Here is a 17,496-nt window from a genome sequence, read left to right on the forward strand (position 1 = left end):
CCAGTTTCAGGTGCTGGCAAGTTTCCCGTTCTCCTTTCTAATTTATAGGTCATGTGTCTGGTCCCATGTTACTCAGTGGAGGATCCTGTTTAAAAAAAAAAAAAATCCCTCCCTATGACTTTCATTCTCTTAATGATTCTTTAGCCTTTTCATGGCCTCTTGGGTTTCTGCACTCAGTCAGAATTGTAGCGTGCTTACAATTTAGACGTTCTCTCTAATAATGCTATCACTTGAAAATCTTGGGGCGCCTGGGTGGCGCAGTCGGTTAAGCGTCCGACTTCAGCCAGGTCACGATCTCGCGGTCCGGGAGTTCGAGCCCCGCTTGGGGCTCTGGGATGATGGCTCAGAGCCTGGAGCCTGTTTCCGATTCTGTGTCTCCCTCTCTCTCTGCCCCTCCCCCGTTCATGCTCTGTCTCTCTCTGTCCCAAAAATAAAATAAAATGTTGAAAAAAAAATTTAAAAAAAAGAAAATCTTTCTGGATATTAGACCTTATGTTGGTGTTATTTCCCCTCTTTTGGTGATCTTTGGTAGCATGCTGTCATTATTTCTTCCTATTTATTTAAAAGAAAACTTTCATTTATGTATGAGTTAACTATGTGTTTTTGGTGTTTACACAGAATAATTCCATGTTTAACCTTTTTTTGATACTTGATTGTGTTATAGTTGAAGTACTTTATTCCTTAGTAATTAACATGTCCAATATGGTGAACAACAGTTGTAAACTTCTGCCTTTTCCCACGGTTTTTTTGTTTAGAGTAGGTAGACAATCGAGGAGACTTTGCCTAAGTATCTGTTAACATATAGCAGTTAATGATTTGTAATAATTTCCTACTTCTCTCCTACGGAATTCTCTTTCGCATAACTTCTGGCTTACATTAAGAAACGGACAGCCTTGCTCTACTTACTTGTGACAGCAGATACCTTACTCTAGATATCAGTGACAAGGCTTCTTTTTTAGGAGCACGTACTTGTACTTGTTTTCTATGTTGCTTTTATTGTTTGTTAGTGAACCGCGGTGTCTTAAGTTGTCTGTATTTCTTAGGCACAGAACGTAAGTTTCATCCAGTTCTGGAATTTACAAAGCCCTTTAGAGACAGATGGGTCCTCTCATTCTTAGACAAAGTTTTAAAAGAGATCTGATGTCTCCTTTAGTTTCTTGTGGCTCATCTACCTTGAAGGAGGTTTGCAAGGTGACTCGGAAGGCGAACACAGGTTTGGTTGTGTATAGGTTCTCCCTCCGACTTCTTCTTGGATTCCTACGGCCTTACCACCCCCTGGGGGAAAGTGGGATTTCACCTTTAGGACAGCTTCTGAAGGAATAACCGCACACTGCCTGAAAGGTTTCTTTCTTCCCTAGGATTCAGGGGAGGGTGTGGGATTGTGTTATAGATAAGTTCTGTTACAGCCTCATCTGCTTATATTGAGCCTTTTATTTTTTCATCGTACTTTCCAGTGGTATAGAACCTCCTACCGAGACCTGTTTTTTTTTTTTTTGTTTTTTCTTTGATTTTCAGCTTTATTTTCGAGTACTTTACCCTTTGTATTGGATCTTTAATATCCAGATTTTTTTTCCTCCCTCTCTGTCTTTGAATATCAGTTTTGTTTCTTCAGCTCTCTTATTTTGTATATTAAAACTGTTTTGGGGGGCGCCTGGGTGGCGCAGTCGGTTGAGCGTCCGACTTCAGCCAGGTCACGATCTCACGGTCCGGGAGTTCGAGCCCCGCGTCAGGCTCTGGGCTGATGGCTCGGAGCCTGGAGCCTGTTTCCGATTCTGTGTCTCCCTCTCTCTCTGCCCCTCCCCCGCTCATGCTCTGTCTCTCTCTGTCCCAAAAATAAATAAAAACGTTGAAAAAAAAAATTAAAAAAAAAAAAACTGTTTTGGAATATTATGTTACATTAGAATTCAGACAAGTTTTTTTGCATCACACGAGCTGTATATCCGTGGAGGTTCTGGTAGCATTGGGATTGAATCTAATATCTGAAACATTATATACAGAGGACTGTCATCCAGTGAAAAACAAATCACACTGTTCATTATCTTACCCTAAAATATGTTAGATCAATTGTTAATGCAGTTTCGTAATTAAGTTTAGAACATTACGGTATTTGAAGACATGACACAGATGAATTTGTGGTTTTGCATAAATACGATGCTGATCCATCCATCTGTGGCATTTAGTGCTGAAGCAAAACAGCTTTCCTAATTGTCACAGCTTGTGGCTTAGTCAAAATCCTATCACATCATCTTTTTCCTGTTCTCTGTCTTCTTCGTGATTTTGGCATATATTTTAGAAACGTACTTGAAATATGTGAATAATTTTGCTAGAGAAGAGCCCTAAGTTAGTACACTGTGCTTTCATTTGGTAAATCTTTACTTAAATACCTCTAATTGCCTCCAGATCAGTTCTAGACCCTTAAACTTGGCAGAAGTGGCTCCCTCTTAGCTGTGCAATGTGATGTTCCACCAGGCCCTCGACTTTTTTTTTTTAATGGCTTGATTGAGACGCAGTTCATTTGCCCTACAGTTCACCCATGTCAAGTGTGCAGTTCAGTGGATTTTAGTGTTTTCACAGAGTTGTGCAGCCATCACCTCAATCAGCTGTAGAACATTTTTATCATCCCCCAGAGAAACAACTATACCTCTTTGCAGTCACTCCCCGCTTCTCCCCCCCACCCCCCCTTTCCCACCTTTGGGAATCACTAGTCTACTTCCTGTCTCTATGGATTTGCCTCTTCTGGACATGTCATGTAATTACACAGTATGTGGCCTTTTGTGACCAGCCTCTTTGACCGAGCGTAATGTTTTCAAGGTTCATCCATGTTGTAGCGCGTATCAGAGCTTGCTTGCTTTCTGTTGCCGAGGAGTATTGTATCGTGTGGGTGTATCACCTTTTGCTTGTCCATTCATCGGTTGATGGACACTTGGGTGGTTTCCACTCAGTCCTTTACTTTTTGAAACAGTCCTGCCTCTTCGCTCTCACTCATAGTCATCATCTTCGTCCTTAGCTCTGCTTGTCCCTGTCCTGCGGTACCTTTCATTATACCGGTTCAACATTTTCCATCCCCAGGATCCAGCTATGATCTTGCCTCTAACGGAGAGCCTTTATTGACTGCTGAAACCAAGTGGAGCCCAGGCTTCTGTGAGCTCCCTTATCCCTTATTGATGGCTTCCCTCAAGCGGTGATTAATCACTACATTGTATTCCTTAGCCTGCGTGTGTGAACATTTTCTTTCATTGTAAGCTCCCAGAGGGCAAGCCGTCTTTTATGTTGTTGCTGTTTCATTCTTTCTGGTTCTGTGCTGTGATATAAACATATACCTCTTCATAAAGTGTATTTATTTATTTTAAGTTGACCAAAATGCCAGATGAGTTAAACAACTTCTGATTCTTTTTTTTGTATTGTGGACGGTAGAATCAGACAGATTTAGATTATAGCTTATTCTACTGTTTATTATCTGTTTGACCAGGAACACATTTTGTGGTCTCTTTTTTTTTTTTTTTAAATTTTTTTTTCAACGTTTATTTATTTTTGGGACAGAGAGAGACAGAGCATGAGCGGGGGAGGGGCAGAGAGAGAGGGAGACACAGAATTGGAAACAGGCTCCAGGCTCTGAGCCATCAGCCCAGAGCCCGACGCGGGGCTCGAACTCACGGACCGCGAGATCGTGACCTGGCTGAAGTCGGACGCTTAACCGACTGCGCCACCCAGGCGCCCCATCTTTTTTTTATCTGTAAATTGGAAATGGCAATCCCTGTTTCCTAAGGTTGTGGAATGTGGGGAGCCCTGATACAGAATAGGTACCCATTTAATGTTAATTTCCTTCTGTCTCTTTTCCCAGTCCTTACTTCCTTGTTACGTAGGTTCTCAAGGTACATTTCAAACTTTTAAGAAAGGATAACAATATGAATTTTGCCATCCAATAGTTTAGTAAAGTATCTGGCAAGTAAAGTATGTCGACTGAAGTTTGTGATAGATACCTATGAACTTCCTTTACTAATAGGATTTATCAGAAACCAGGACCTTCACAAATTCTAATTAAACATTTTTAAACTGAGTGATAAGGTCGAATTCTAATTAAACATTTTTTTTTTTAAATTTTTTTTTTCAACGTTTATTTATTTTTGGGACAGAAAGAGACAGAGCATGAACGGGGGAGGGGCAGAGAGAGAGGGAGACACAGAATCGGAAACAGGCCCCAGGCTCCGAGCCATCAGCCCAGAGCCCGACGCGGGGCTCGAACTCCCGGACCGCGAGATGGTGACCTGGCTGAAGTCGGACGCTTAACCGACTGCGCCACCCAGGCGCCCCCCTAACCTCACTTTTATGTTGCTGCTTTTCCAGTCACTTTACACTGTGAGTTTTAAAACATTTTGCACTTTGTCTTCCAGGGACAGTCACCTAAAGTGTGCGTCTTTAATTAGGAAATTTTCCCCTTCCTAATCACCACCCCCCACCTTTTTTTATTTTTTAAAGGAGTAAGTGCTCCCCCTAGTGATAACTCAGAGGAGATTTCTGCCGCCAAATCTAGAAATTAACAAAAGAACCAAAGTGCTGTAAACTCTGGCTACCGCTGATCGCATGTGGGAACTCTCCCATTCAAGACCAGAACAGGACAGCAGTAGGATGGGGGGGAAGAACTTCAGTGATGAGCTTGGCTATGGCTAGGGTTTGACTGTTTTATCTTTAATTTTTTTTTAACGTTTATTTATTTTTGAGAGAGAGAAAGAGAAAGAGAGAGTGGGAGCAAGGGAGGGGCAGAGAGAGAGGGAGACACAGAATCTGAAGCAGGCTCCAGGCTCTGAGCTGTCAGCACAGAGCCCGACACGGGGCTCAAACCCATGAGCTGTAAGAGCATGACCTGAGCTGAAGTCAGAAACTTAACCAACTGAGCCTCCCAAGTGTCCCTGGTTGTTTTGTCTTTCAAAATACCTATCCTGTTGGCTGTGCAAATGTGAAAAGTTGTGTGAAGAACTCCTTTGTGTGTCCTTATTTCTAAGATCTTCTACATCCCCAGACTTCTTTCATCTTCACTATTAATTTCTTTTTTGGATGCCTTTCTGCGTTTTAGTACTGTTTCAGTGAGGTGGGTGTTGAAGGGTTGTGTGTGTACATTGAGAGAGACTGTGTGTGTATATGTGCGGTGGGCACCTGAACGTCTAGTTTGCTTGCCCAGTTTTCTTGAGTGATGTACAGAAGAGCCTTTTAATACCTCACAATTGGAGTAGTCTGTTGGCTAGCTAATCCAAAAAACAATTGGTCAACCTGGGGACTCATCAATGTGGTGCCTACGTTCAACGTTTTCTTTTAGGGAAAAAAAATTCGAATTTGTTTACCAGTCTTTTGTTGTATGTCTACTGCCTTTTCTTTGAGTATAGGTCTGATTACAGTTCAGGGTCTACATCTATCTATCTATCTATGTATCTATCTATCTATCTATCTATCTGTCTAGCCATCCATCCATCCATCCATCCATCCAAATTAGTTAGCATATGGTGCAACAATGATTTCGGGGTAGATTCCTTAATTCCCCTTATCCATTTAGCCCATCCCCCCTCCCACACCCCCTCCAGCAACTGTTTGTTCTCTATATTTAAGAGTCTCTTATGTTTTGTCCCCTTCCTTGTTTTTATGTTATTTTGTTTCCCTTCCCTTATGTTCATCTGTTTTGTCTCTTAAAATCCCCATATGAGTGAAGTCATCTGATTTTTGTCTTTCTCTGACTAATTTCACTTAGCATAATACCCTCCAGTTCCATCCACGTAGTTGTAAATGACAAGATTTCCTTCTTTTTGATTGCTGAGTAATACTCCATTGTATATATATACCACATCTTCTTTATGCATTCATCCACCGATGGACATTTGGGCTCTTTCCATACTTGGGCTATTGTTGATAGTGCTGCTATAAACATGGGGGTGCATGTGCCCCTTTGAAACAGCCCACCTGTACAGGATCTGCTTTTTTGTATAGATTACCCCCATAATGCACTTAAAATGTCAAGTTTATGTTTCTTTAAAGCTGAGTGAGAATTCACAAAGTTGGCTTATGAAGAATTTTGAAAGCATGGTCCTAGATTTTTGTGATTTTCTACTCATCTTCTGCAAGGTGTCTTATTCTTTCTATTTCAATAGCAACTTTCTTTGGGAACTTATCTTTATTGAGTGTTTCTAAAAGTTACGATTTAGCTTTCATAGAAATGACTCTTTCGGCATTGTATTTTTATGCAATATTTAATTAAATTATGTAATTGCAATGGCAAGTGAAATTGGGATAAACTGATCTGAGAACAAATGCAATGTAGGTGACTCTTGGTTACAACTCAATTAGACGAGCAGAAGCCTGTGAGCATTCTAGAAAGCAGCCTATTAGCCGTGAGCATTCAGCCTGCCTTTGACAAGGAAGTGGAGAGTGTTGTTTAGTTGGGAAAATCTTTAACACCATGCTGAGAGAGACACTATCCTTTTTCAAAGCTGGCACTGTGATCACCTTGTTTTGTCCTTGGATACCCAGGCCGTTCCCCTTGTTTCTGCATTCAGTTTGGCCGATGGTCTGGTCTGTTATTCCTTCACTTTTGTATATAAAAAAAAAAAAAAATTAGTGAGCTAGGAATCTCAGTTAAAGAAGTACTTTTTCATAGGCACTTTTTTGGTTTTTTAAAACATGAAAAAAAATTTTTTTTAATTTTTAAAAATTTTTTTATTTTTGAGCAGGAGCTAGGGAGGGGCAGAGAGAAGGAGACACAGAATCCGAAGCAGGCTCCAGGCTCTGAGCTGTCAGCACAGAGCCCGACGTGGAGCTTGAACCCATGAACTGTGAGATCGTGATCTGAGCCGAAGTCTGGGGCTTAACTGACTAAGCCACCCATGTGCCCCTTGTTTTTTAAAACAAACTTCTTGGACATCTGCAGAAATGTGCACATATCATAAATATGTAACTTGTTGAATTTTCACAAGTGAACACACCCATGTAACCAGCACACAGATTAATAGAACATAATCTATCATATTAGCCTCCCTTGTACGCCTGCCAATTTCCTCATATTTCCTGCAAAGAGTAACTACCATCCCTTTAAAAGAATGTATTTTTTTAAGTTTCTTTATTTATTTTGAGAGAGAGAGAGAGAGAGAACACCAGCAGGAGAGGGGCAGAGAGAGAGAGGGAGAGAGAGGGAGACAGAGGATCCAAAGTGGGCTCTGTGCTGACAGCAGAGAGCCTGATGTGGGGCTTGAACCCGTGAACCATGAGATCATGACCTGAGCTGAAGTTGGATGCTTAACTCATTGAGCCCCCCAGGCGCCCCTACCATCCAGACTTTTAACATCATAGATTAGTTTGCCTGATTTTGAATGTTGTATGGTAGGAACCATGGAATGTACTGTTTTGTGCTTAGTTTTCACTGAACCTTTTCAAAAAGAGATTTGTCCGTATTATTACATGGAGAAATAGATTGTTCATTTTCACTGCTGTAGAGTATTCCATTATAGGCCACAATTTATTTATTCATTCCACTGTTGATGGGCATCTGGCTTGTTTTCGGTTTTTGGCTATTCCGATTAATGCTGCTGCAAATGTTCATGTACACATTTCTTTCAGTTATTTTCACAGAAGTAGAATTATTGGTCATCAGTATATGCATATCTCTAGCTTAAACGATACTGCTGAAAAGTTTTCTAAATTGTGCCAATTTAAACTACTGTCAGCAGTGTATGCGTGGTCCCAACCCTTATATTTTAGGAAACAAAGTGTCAAACTTTATAGTATGTAAATTTTCTAGCATTTTGATTAAGAACTGCCTGCTTAATAGCCTGAAGAGGTTTCTGTTTTCCTGTGCATGATTTACATGTGCCATTGAACATCTTTCTTTCCTTACAAGAGTGTTTCTGTAAGTTTTTCTAGTTAGTCCTTATGCTACTAGACTGTTTGGTTAGAAGGTCTTCTGGAAGTTACCACCTTCAGTTGGTGCCCTTTTAGTGATTCCAAGAGGTCCCATTAAAAAAAAAATTGTGCAAATAATCATCCTCTGTGAAGGTGATGCTCAAATGACTTCTGCATAGAAATAGGAAGCATCTTTACTTCCATGTTTTGGGATAGAGGGATCAGTGTTTCACATATCAAGAGAGGTATATAATGGATTCCAGCTAAATATATGTCTTACATTATTGCTTAGGCCACATCAGTCCTTGGCAAACCTTGAATTCCCTGTTTTGGAAAAGTACTGGGTCACTGAATATAAGGGGTTTGGTGATTATTTCCATCTCCTTTTCCTTGTCTTTTGTCGTGAGAATAACAGTGGCATCTACTCTTTTTTTTTTTTTTCCTATTTACCGAAGCTTCAGAAGGCTCTCTCTGTGACATCAGTCGAAAGCAGAAGGCTCTCATGGGAACTGTAGAAAAAGCTTTAAAAAAAAGTAAACTATTGTCATCAATGTAAAAGTGACCCCCATCATGTCATGGGGGAAGATCTGGAACTGGCTAACGTGATTATGCAAGATTTGGGCCGTGTTTATCTTGTGAAGTAGAGGCCGAGATACTAACAATGGAAAAGATTTGTAACGTAACTAATAGTTACTTGAGAATAAGTCTTAGGAGTTTAAGTTAAAACATGCAGAATATTTATTGAGTCCTTGTTATACGTTAGGCATCACCTGGGGAATGAATGACATTATACCAGCAGATACTTATGTTCAGGGAAGTACCCGTTTAAGGAAGCAAATGCATTTTTCTTAGAGTTCAGTAGAAGATAGAGGTCATCCCCAGTTAATAAGTATGTTGGGTGTCGAGAAGGCGGGACATTATGTCAGAAATACTTTATAGTGTCAGACCAGATTTATTCTTGGAAGCTGGGGCTCACTCATTTACTTACTGAGAGACCTTGGGCAAATTGCTTAGCTTCTCTGAGTCCAAGCCTCCTATTCTAAAATGGGAACAATAATACCTACGCTGTAGGATTGTGAAGGTTAGAGGAGATGAATGTAGAAGGCACAATGCTTGGCACAGAGTGGTGTTTAGGAAAGGGTAGCTGTTGGTGGTCTCTTTTTAAAAAATTTGTTTTTAATATTTATTTTTGAGAGAGAGAGAGAGAAAGAGACAGTGTGAGCAGGGAGGGGCAGAGAGAGAGGGAGACACAGAATCTGAAGCAGGCTCCAGGCTCCGAGCTGTCAGCACAGAGTCCGACGTGGGGCTCGAACTCACGGAGTATAAGATCATGACCTGAGCCGAAGTGGGACGCTTAACCGACTGAGCCACCTGGGCGCCCCAACCATTGATCTGCTTTACAATGTAGACATATGTTTTCATATCTTTTGGATAAATGCCTAAACACGGGATGCTGGGTTATATGGTGAATGCATGTATTTCCATTTTTATAGTTTTTTGAGGTATAACTGATTGCCAATAAACTACACATATTTTAACTGTACAATTTAGTGAATTTTGATACACACGCATATATGACAAATATATAACTATGTATGTATAAAAGAAAGTAACTTTGTGTCCCCTTTTAATACCCTCTCTCTTTCCTCTGATCCTCTCTCCCACTCTAGGCAACCACTGATCGATCGACTTTGTGTCACTATGGCTTAGTTTGCAGTTTTTAGAATTTTATAGAAATGTATCAGAATATCTATTTTTTTTGGTCTGGCTTCTTTTGCTCAGCTTAATTGTTGTGAAGTTCATGTATAATGTTGCATGTGTCAACAGTTTATTTCGGTTTATTATTGATAATTACTCCCATTTTAAGAATATAACCTATTGTGCTTCTCTGTTCATCCACTGATGGACACTTGGGTAATTTCCAGGTTTTGGTTACCACAGACTTAAGTGGCTGTGAACATTCACGTACAAATCTTTGGTGGACGTGTGCTTTCCTCCTCTGGGATACAGCTAGGAGAGCAATGGCTGGGTCATGTAATAGGTACATACTTATGCTTTTAAGAAACTGCTAACCAAAATTATTCCAAAACAATAATTTAACATTTCCAGGCAGAGTATGACAGCCTTTTTACTTCCAAGGTATTTAGTGGTATTTCTAGTGGTCCAATGTGATGATATTTCATTGTATATTGGATTTCCCAATAATTTGGGATTTGGATTTCCCAAATGACCAGTGGACATTGAACATCTTTATGTGAGCTTATAAGCCAGCCATACGTCTTGTTTGGTAAAGTATCTGTTCAAAGCTTTTGCCCGTTTGTTGGATATATGTTTTGGAGACATTTTTTCCTAGTCTGTGGTTTTTTTTAATTTTTGTAAAAAGTATTTTTTAAAGAGGAAAGGTTTTTGGTTTTTTTTTTTTGCTTTGTTGTGGCCTAATTTGATGAGGTCTAATTTATTGATTTCTTTCCCCTTTATAATTGGTATTTTTTTGTGTTCTGTTTAAGAGATCTTTGCCAAGTTCTAGCTCATGAAGATTTTTTCTTTTGTTTTCTTTTAGCAGTTTTAAGGTGTTAGCTCCTAATTTTAAGTCTGTGATCTATTTCCAGATAAATTTTCCAGATGGTTGAGGTTAATTTGGTTGCACATGGCTATAACGTGCAATAGAAAGGGCCAATTTGTATTGTTAAAAATAAGGGGATGTGGCATCTGTGTTTGTGGCCGTATTCAAGTCGCTTGGGTTCTTCGGGCGCCGCTTCCCCCTCTTCCCTTCATGTAATATAATGGGTTGGGCCTGATAGAATTGAAGGCTCCATCCTGCTTTAGCCGAGTAGCCTCAATTCTTAGATACAGGGAAGTTGTTGAATCCCAGTTTATTATTTCATCCACTAGGTGGTGCTAATGGGCATCCCTGTAGGGCAGAAACTCCTTGAAGAGGTGAACAGTTTCACAGCTTTTTTTTTTTTTGTTAAGTTTATTTATTTTGAGAGGGAGACAGCGAAAGAACGAGTGGGGGAAGGGCAGAGAGGGGGAGAGAGAATCCCAAGCAGGCTCCAGCTGACAGTGTGGAGCCCGACCGGGCCGAGGCGGGGCTCTAACTCACAATCTGGGAGATCATGACCTGAGCTGAAATCAAGAGCTGGGTGCTTAACCGACTGAGCCACCCAGGCACCCCCCATTTTCACAGCTTTAAAAAAAAAAAAAGGGTAACTTGTAAAGTAAATGGCCATGATTCAGCAAGTGCCTGTGTTTCATTAAGGATTGGATGCAATAATATTACAATTAAAAAATACTGTTCCTCTTGCGGGACTAAAAAATATCAGAAAATATCTTTTCTCTAGAGAGTTTTGCACATTGTGGATTTGGTTTGAATATGTTTTGGGCAGGATGAGAGTTATATGTTCACACACAAAAAATCAGACTGAGAAGTCTGGCTGACTTAGAATTGTCCTATAAATTCTCTTGTGATAAGTTTATAAACTGTATTTATTTCGAAATTCTCTTGGTAATAAAATTATAAACTATATTTGCTTGAAAAGTGGATGGTCTGAAGAGGGAAAGGATTCACAAAAGTCCACAGCCTGGGCTTGTCGGCGAGAGGACACCTCTCCTTGCTGCTCGGATAATGGTGGGGAGGAGGAGGATGGGGGATAGTTTACGTGTGGGTGGTGTATATGTATACCTCACATAATTTTCCAGTTATTTGGGGGATTTTACCAGATACCTTTCTGTTAGGGGTTTCTAGTTTAATTCTGTAGTGGCCACAGAACGTACTGTGTTTGACTTCAGTTCTTTCACATTTGCTGAGATTTGTTTTATGGCCCAGAAAATGGTTGATCTTGGGGCGAATATTTCATACGCACTTGAAAAGCATGTGTGTTCTGCTGTTGGGTGTGATGTTCTGTAAATGTGAATTCGGTCAGGTTGCTTGATAATATTTTTCAGGTCTTCTGTATCTCTAAAGTTATTTTCTATCCACTCATTCTAGTGATCACAAAGAGTAGAGTACTGAAGTCTCCACAAAGGTGGATTTGTCTCTTCTTTCAAATCTATCAGTTTTACTAGTAGTTCAAGTATTTTGATTTCTGTAGTTAGGTGCATATACAGTTAGGGTTGTTACGTTTTCTTGGTGATTTAACTCCTTTATAGTTATGTCATATTTGTCTTTATCCCTAGAAATAGAACTTGAAGTGTACTTTATCTGATATTAATGTACTTGAGCTTTCTTTTGGTTAGTGTTTACACGGTATATCATTTCCTGCCCTTTTGCTTTTTAAAAAAATACACTTTGGGGGAATTACTTTAGGTTTTCAGAAAAGTCCCAAAAATAGTTCAGAGAATTCCAGCATACATTTCACCAGTTTCCTCTAAAAGTAATATCTTACATAACCTTAGTATATTTGTCAAAACTAAGAAATTAACAGTGGTACATCGCCATTAATGGGACTATAGACTTATTTGGATGTTACCAGTTCTTTTACTGATGTCCCTTTACTCTAGGATACCACATTGCATGTAGTTGTCATACGTCCTTAGTCTCCTCTTGGCTTCGACACTACCCTAGTCTTCTTTTCTTTTCAAGATCTTGATAGGTTTGAAGAGTGCTGGTCAGGTATTTTGTAGCATGTCCTTCAAGTTGTATTTGTCAGACGTTTTTCTCATCATTAGATTGAGGTTATGGGCTTGGGAAGAATACCACAGAGGTGAAATACCTTTCTCATCCCATCATTTCAAGGGGTACATGCCATTAACACGATTTATCACCAGTGATGATAGTCTTGATCGCTTGGTTAAAGTAGTATCTGTCAGGTCCCTCCCCCGTAGGAGTGGTGAGAGAGGACCTCTGAGCCTGGTTCTTGATCTCATGGGGGGAAGGCATTCAGTCTCTTGCCATTAAGTATGATGTGAGTATTCCTAATTTGCTGACAGCTTTTATTATGAATAGGTGGTGAATCTTGTCAAATACTATTTTTTCCGAGTCTCTTGATATGACGTATGGCTTTTCTAACATATTTTTTTTATTATGCTAAATGACATTGATCAATATTCAAATGATGAACCAACCTTGCATTCTTGGGATGAAATCTACTTGGTCATGATGTAAATATTTCTGGGCCCTGTTTGCTGGTATATTTTTGAGGATTTTTGCTTCTAGAATGTAATGAGAGATACTGATCTGCAGTTTTCTTTCTTTGTAACATCTTTTCCCAGTTTTGGTTTTAGGAGAATGCTCATGAAATGACTTGGGAAGTGGTTTCCTATTTTCTGGAAGAGATTGTATAGAATTGGTATTATTTCTCCTTTAAATGTTAAAAAATTTTTTTTTTTTTTTAAGTAAACTCTACCCCATCTTTTGCCCTTAAATGTTAGGTAGAATTCACCAGGGAAACCCACCTGAGCCTGAGATTTTCTCTTTTGAAAGGTTTTTAACTAAAAATGCAGTTATTTAATAGATAATAGGGCTATTTGAGTTATCTGTTTCTTCTTGAGTAGGTTTTGGTAGTTTTTGTCTTTCAAATTCTTAACTGTATTTTATCTAAATTATTGAATTTATGGGCATTGAATTATGCTATGCTAGTATTCTCTTTTAATGTTTGTGGGCTCTGTACTGATGTCTTATTTTATTCCTAATATTGATAATTTGTGTTTTCTTGCTTTTGTTTATTTCACTTTTTTTCTTGTTTACATTTGAGGTTTATCAATTTTAATGATATTAAATTTTTTTTTTAATGTTTCTTTATATTTCAAGAGAGAGAGAGATGGAGACAGAGTGTGAGTTGGGGGAGGGCAGAGAGAGAGGGAGACACAGAGTCTGAAGCAGATTCTAGGCTCTGAGCTGTCAGCCCAGAGCCTGACTTGGGGCTCGAACTCAACGAGCTGTGAGATCATGACCTAAACTGAAATCAAGAGTTGGACACTTAACTGAGACACGCAGGTGCCCTGATCTTCTGTTTTATTTTCTTAATTTTTGTTGTTTTATTTTATTTTATTTTATTTTATTTTATTTTATTTTATTTTATTTTATTTGTTTTTTTAAGTCTTTCCTGATGCCCATGATCCATCTTTTTTTTTTAATTTTAAAATTATGTTTTTAATGTTTATTTTTGAGAGAGAAAGAGAGAGAGAGCGAGCACAAGTGGAGAAGGGGCAGAGAGAGAAGGAGACACAGAATCCAAAGCAGGCTCCAGGCTCTGAGCTGTCAGCACAGAGTCCGACGAGGGGCTCGAACTCAGACACCAGGACCTGAGCTGAAGTCGGACGCTCAACCAACTGAGCCACCTAGCCGCCCTTGCTTCTGTCTTAATACTTGGATTTTAATGCTATATATTTCCTTCTAGGCACTGCTGTGGCTGCCTAGCTATACAATTTTGATATTTTGTGTCTTCACTGTCATTTAGTTGAAATAAAGAAATTCTCTCAAGACTTCTTTGGCTTATGAGTCATTTAGAAGTGTGTTGTTTGAGTTCCAAATACTGGGAGGTTTTCCAGGTATCTTTTGGTTACCGACTTCTCATTTAGTTTCATTACGGTTTGTGAATGTACTTTGTCTGATTTCTGTGACCTCCTCCTTCCCGACGACAGCTCTCATTTCATTTCCTATTCTCTTCTTTGCTTGGTGTGTTAAACACACCAGGTACACACCTACCTTAGGGATTTTCCACTTGCTTTCCTTCTGATTTCAAAATGTTTTCCTCAGATATCTGCACTGCTAGGCCTACTATTTCCTTCACGTCTTTACTCATACGTGGGTTGGTTGTTTATCTCAGATACATGGCACCATCATGTGCTTAATGTCACAGGTTAAAAACCTGGGAATATCCTCAATTTTTCCTGTTCCTCATCTCTGATATTTAAGAGATTTAATCTTCCTCTTACAAAATAGAAATATTCACAAGATTTCTGTAGTTTTCTGACATACATATTAAAAAAAGCCCCACATTTGTTTATTCAAGATGGTTCTCAAATACTGGATTAGTAGAAACCTGCCGAAGGGTCAGAATTCCAGTGTTTTCGTTATTTCTTTTGGTACATTAGTGGGTAAATAGATGTGGCCCTTTTTGTTTCCCCCTCCTTCTCCTTCAGGAGAAATTCTCTTAATGTTCTAAAACAGCATATATTTTATTATCTCAGCTCTGGTTTCTTATTTATTGTATAGAAATATATATATATATATATATATATATATATACACACATATATAGAAATATATATATGTATATATATTTATATAAAATTAGCCAACACTAGTTTTGTTTCTTTTCATTAGGCAGTGAGAGCTATAAAACTTGTGTTTTTCTTTTAATCCTGGTTGCTAAGAAACGGCGCAGCTTCTAGCCAGCTGTGTGACCTTGAGAACATCATTTAGCTTCTATTCTCTTAGTGAAGTGAGGGAGATGTACTTACTAGTCATGCTGTTAAGACCCTTTCTTGTGCTGTGACTGTATACTTAATCTAGTGCTCACTGCAGTTACCAACTTACCTCCATTTTTCGACTCCTTCAAAAATATTTACTTATCTTTAGTTTAAAAAAAGCTCAAGGTATACTAGTCAGCTCTGATTCTTTTGACTTGTATTTAAAAAATATATTAGATGGGGCGCCTGGGTGGCACAGTCGGTTAAGCGTCCGACTTCAGCCAGGTCACGATCTCGTGGTCCGTGAGTTCGAGCCCGCGTCGGGCTCTGTGCTGACAGCTCAGAGCCTGGAGCCTGTTTCGGATTCTGTGTCTCCCCCTCTCTCTGCCCCGCCCCCGTTCATGCTCTGTCTCTCTCTGTCTCAAAAATAAATAAAAAAACGTTAAAAAAAATTAAAAAATATATTAGAGTGTTCAATATGGCACGTTTAAATGTGTGCTTCTTTAAAATCCTTTTGTGCAGGTAAACGGTTATAAATTACAATGACTTGTTATTTCATCAGATCGTTATTTTGTGGTAAAAATCATTACATACTGTGCTTTAAAAAGTCCATTATACTGCTTGTGTCTTGATGATTCCCACATACATACATAGCATGTGGACCTAGTTTATGGACAACATATTAAAATACTTTAGGTAAGCTCTATATCATTATTTACTCATATATATGAGTAAATTGACTCACATGTATCCATATTTACTCATTCAATTACGTGTGGTATAATTATATTTCCTTAGACAGTATTTTTCTTTCCTTTATTTTTAATTTTTAAAAAATTAATTTAGTTTGAGAGATACAGAGTACGAGTGGGAGGGGGAGAGAGAGGGGGGGAGTATCCCAAGTGGCCTCTGCGCTGTCAGGGTAGAGCCTGATTCAGGGCTCGAACTCACAAACTGTTGAGATTGTGATCTGAGCTGAAAACCCAGGAGTCGGATGCTTAACCCACTGAACCACCCAGGTGCCCCTACAATATTTTTCTTTTAAAATACCTAGAGGACTGGTAATTCATACGTTTCTAGAAGGAATGATAGGAATGTCTACATTAATTCTTTAAGGGACAGCAGGGAGAAAATTGACTTTGTTTCTCTCTCTTAAAGGAGAAAATATATACATGAAATTAATTTAAATTAATAGTTATTGAGGAACTCGTAAGAAATCCCGTAGGAGCAATAGTTTTGGTTTTGTTTTATTTATTTATTTTAATTTTATTTTTTATTTTTTAAAATTTACATCCAAATTAGTTAGCATATAGTGCAACAATGATTTCAGGAGTAGATTCTGTAATGCCCCTTCCCCATTTAGCCCATCCCCCCTCCCACAATCCCTCCCATAACCCTCAGTTTGTTCTCCATATTTATGAGTCGCTTCTTTTTTGTCCCCCTCCCTGTTTTTATATTATTTTTCTTTTCCTTCCCTTATGTTCATCTGTTTTGTCTCTTAAAGTCCTCATATGAGTGAAGTCATATGATATTTGTCTTTCTTTGACTAATTTCACTTAGCATAATACCCTCCGGTTCCATGCACGTAGTTGCAAATGGCAAGATTTCATTCTTTTTGATTGCCAAATAATACTCCATTGTATATATATATACCACATCTTCTTTATCCATTCATCCTCGAGGGACATTTGGGCTCTTTCCATACTTTGGCTATTGTTGAAAGTGCTGCTGTAAACATGGGGGGGCATGTGTCCCTTCAAAACAGCACATCTGTGTCCCGTGGATAAATGCCTAGTAGTGCAATTGCTGGGTCCTAGGGTAGTTCTATTTTTAGCTTTTTGAGGACCCTCCATACTGTTTTCCAGAGTGGCCGCACCAGCTTGCATTCCCACCAACAATGCAAAAGAGATCCTCTTTCTGCACTTCCTTGCCGACATCTGTTGTTGCCTGAGTTGTCAATGTGAGCCATTCTGATGGGGTAAGGTGGTATCTCATTGTGGTTTTGATTTGTATTTCCCTGATGATGAGTGATGTTGAGCATTTTTTCAAGTGTCAGTTGGCCATCTGGATGTCTTCTTTGGAGAAGTGTCTATTCATGTTTTTTGCCCACTTCACTGGATGATTTGTTTTTTGGATGTTGAGTTTGATAAGTTCTTTGTAGGTTTTGGATACTAACCCTTCATCTGATATGCCATTTGCAAATATCTTCTATTCTGCTGTCGGTTGCCTTTTAGTTTTGCTGATTGTTTCCTTCGCTGTGCAGAA

The 17,496-nt window shown here is 39.1% G+C and overlaps 1 protein-coding gene across 5 annotated transcripts in view; it reads left to right on the forward strand.

Annotated features, from left to right (window-relative positions):
• PPP4R4 (protein phosphatase 4 regulatory subunit 4) overlaps nucleotides 1-17,496 on the forward strand; it is a 103,782-nt gene that overhangs the window by 2,616 nt on the left and 83,670 nt on the right. The window lies entirely within an intron of this gene.

This window comes from Prionailurus bengalensis, chromosome B3, assembly GCF_016509475.1.
Source record: "Prionailurus bengalensis isolate Pbe53 chromosome B3, Fcat_Pben_1.1_paternal_pri, whole genome shotgun sequence".
NCBI lineage: Eukaryota > Metazoa > Chordata > Mammalia > Carnivora > Felidae > Prionailurus > Prionailurus bengalensis.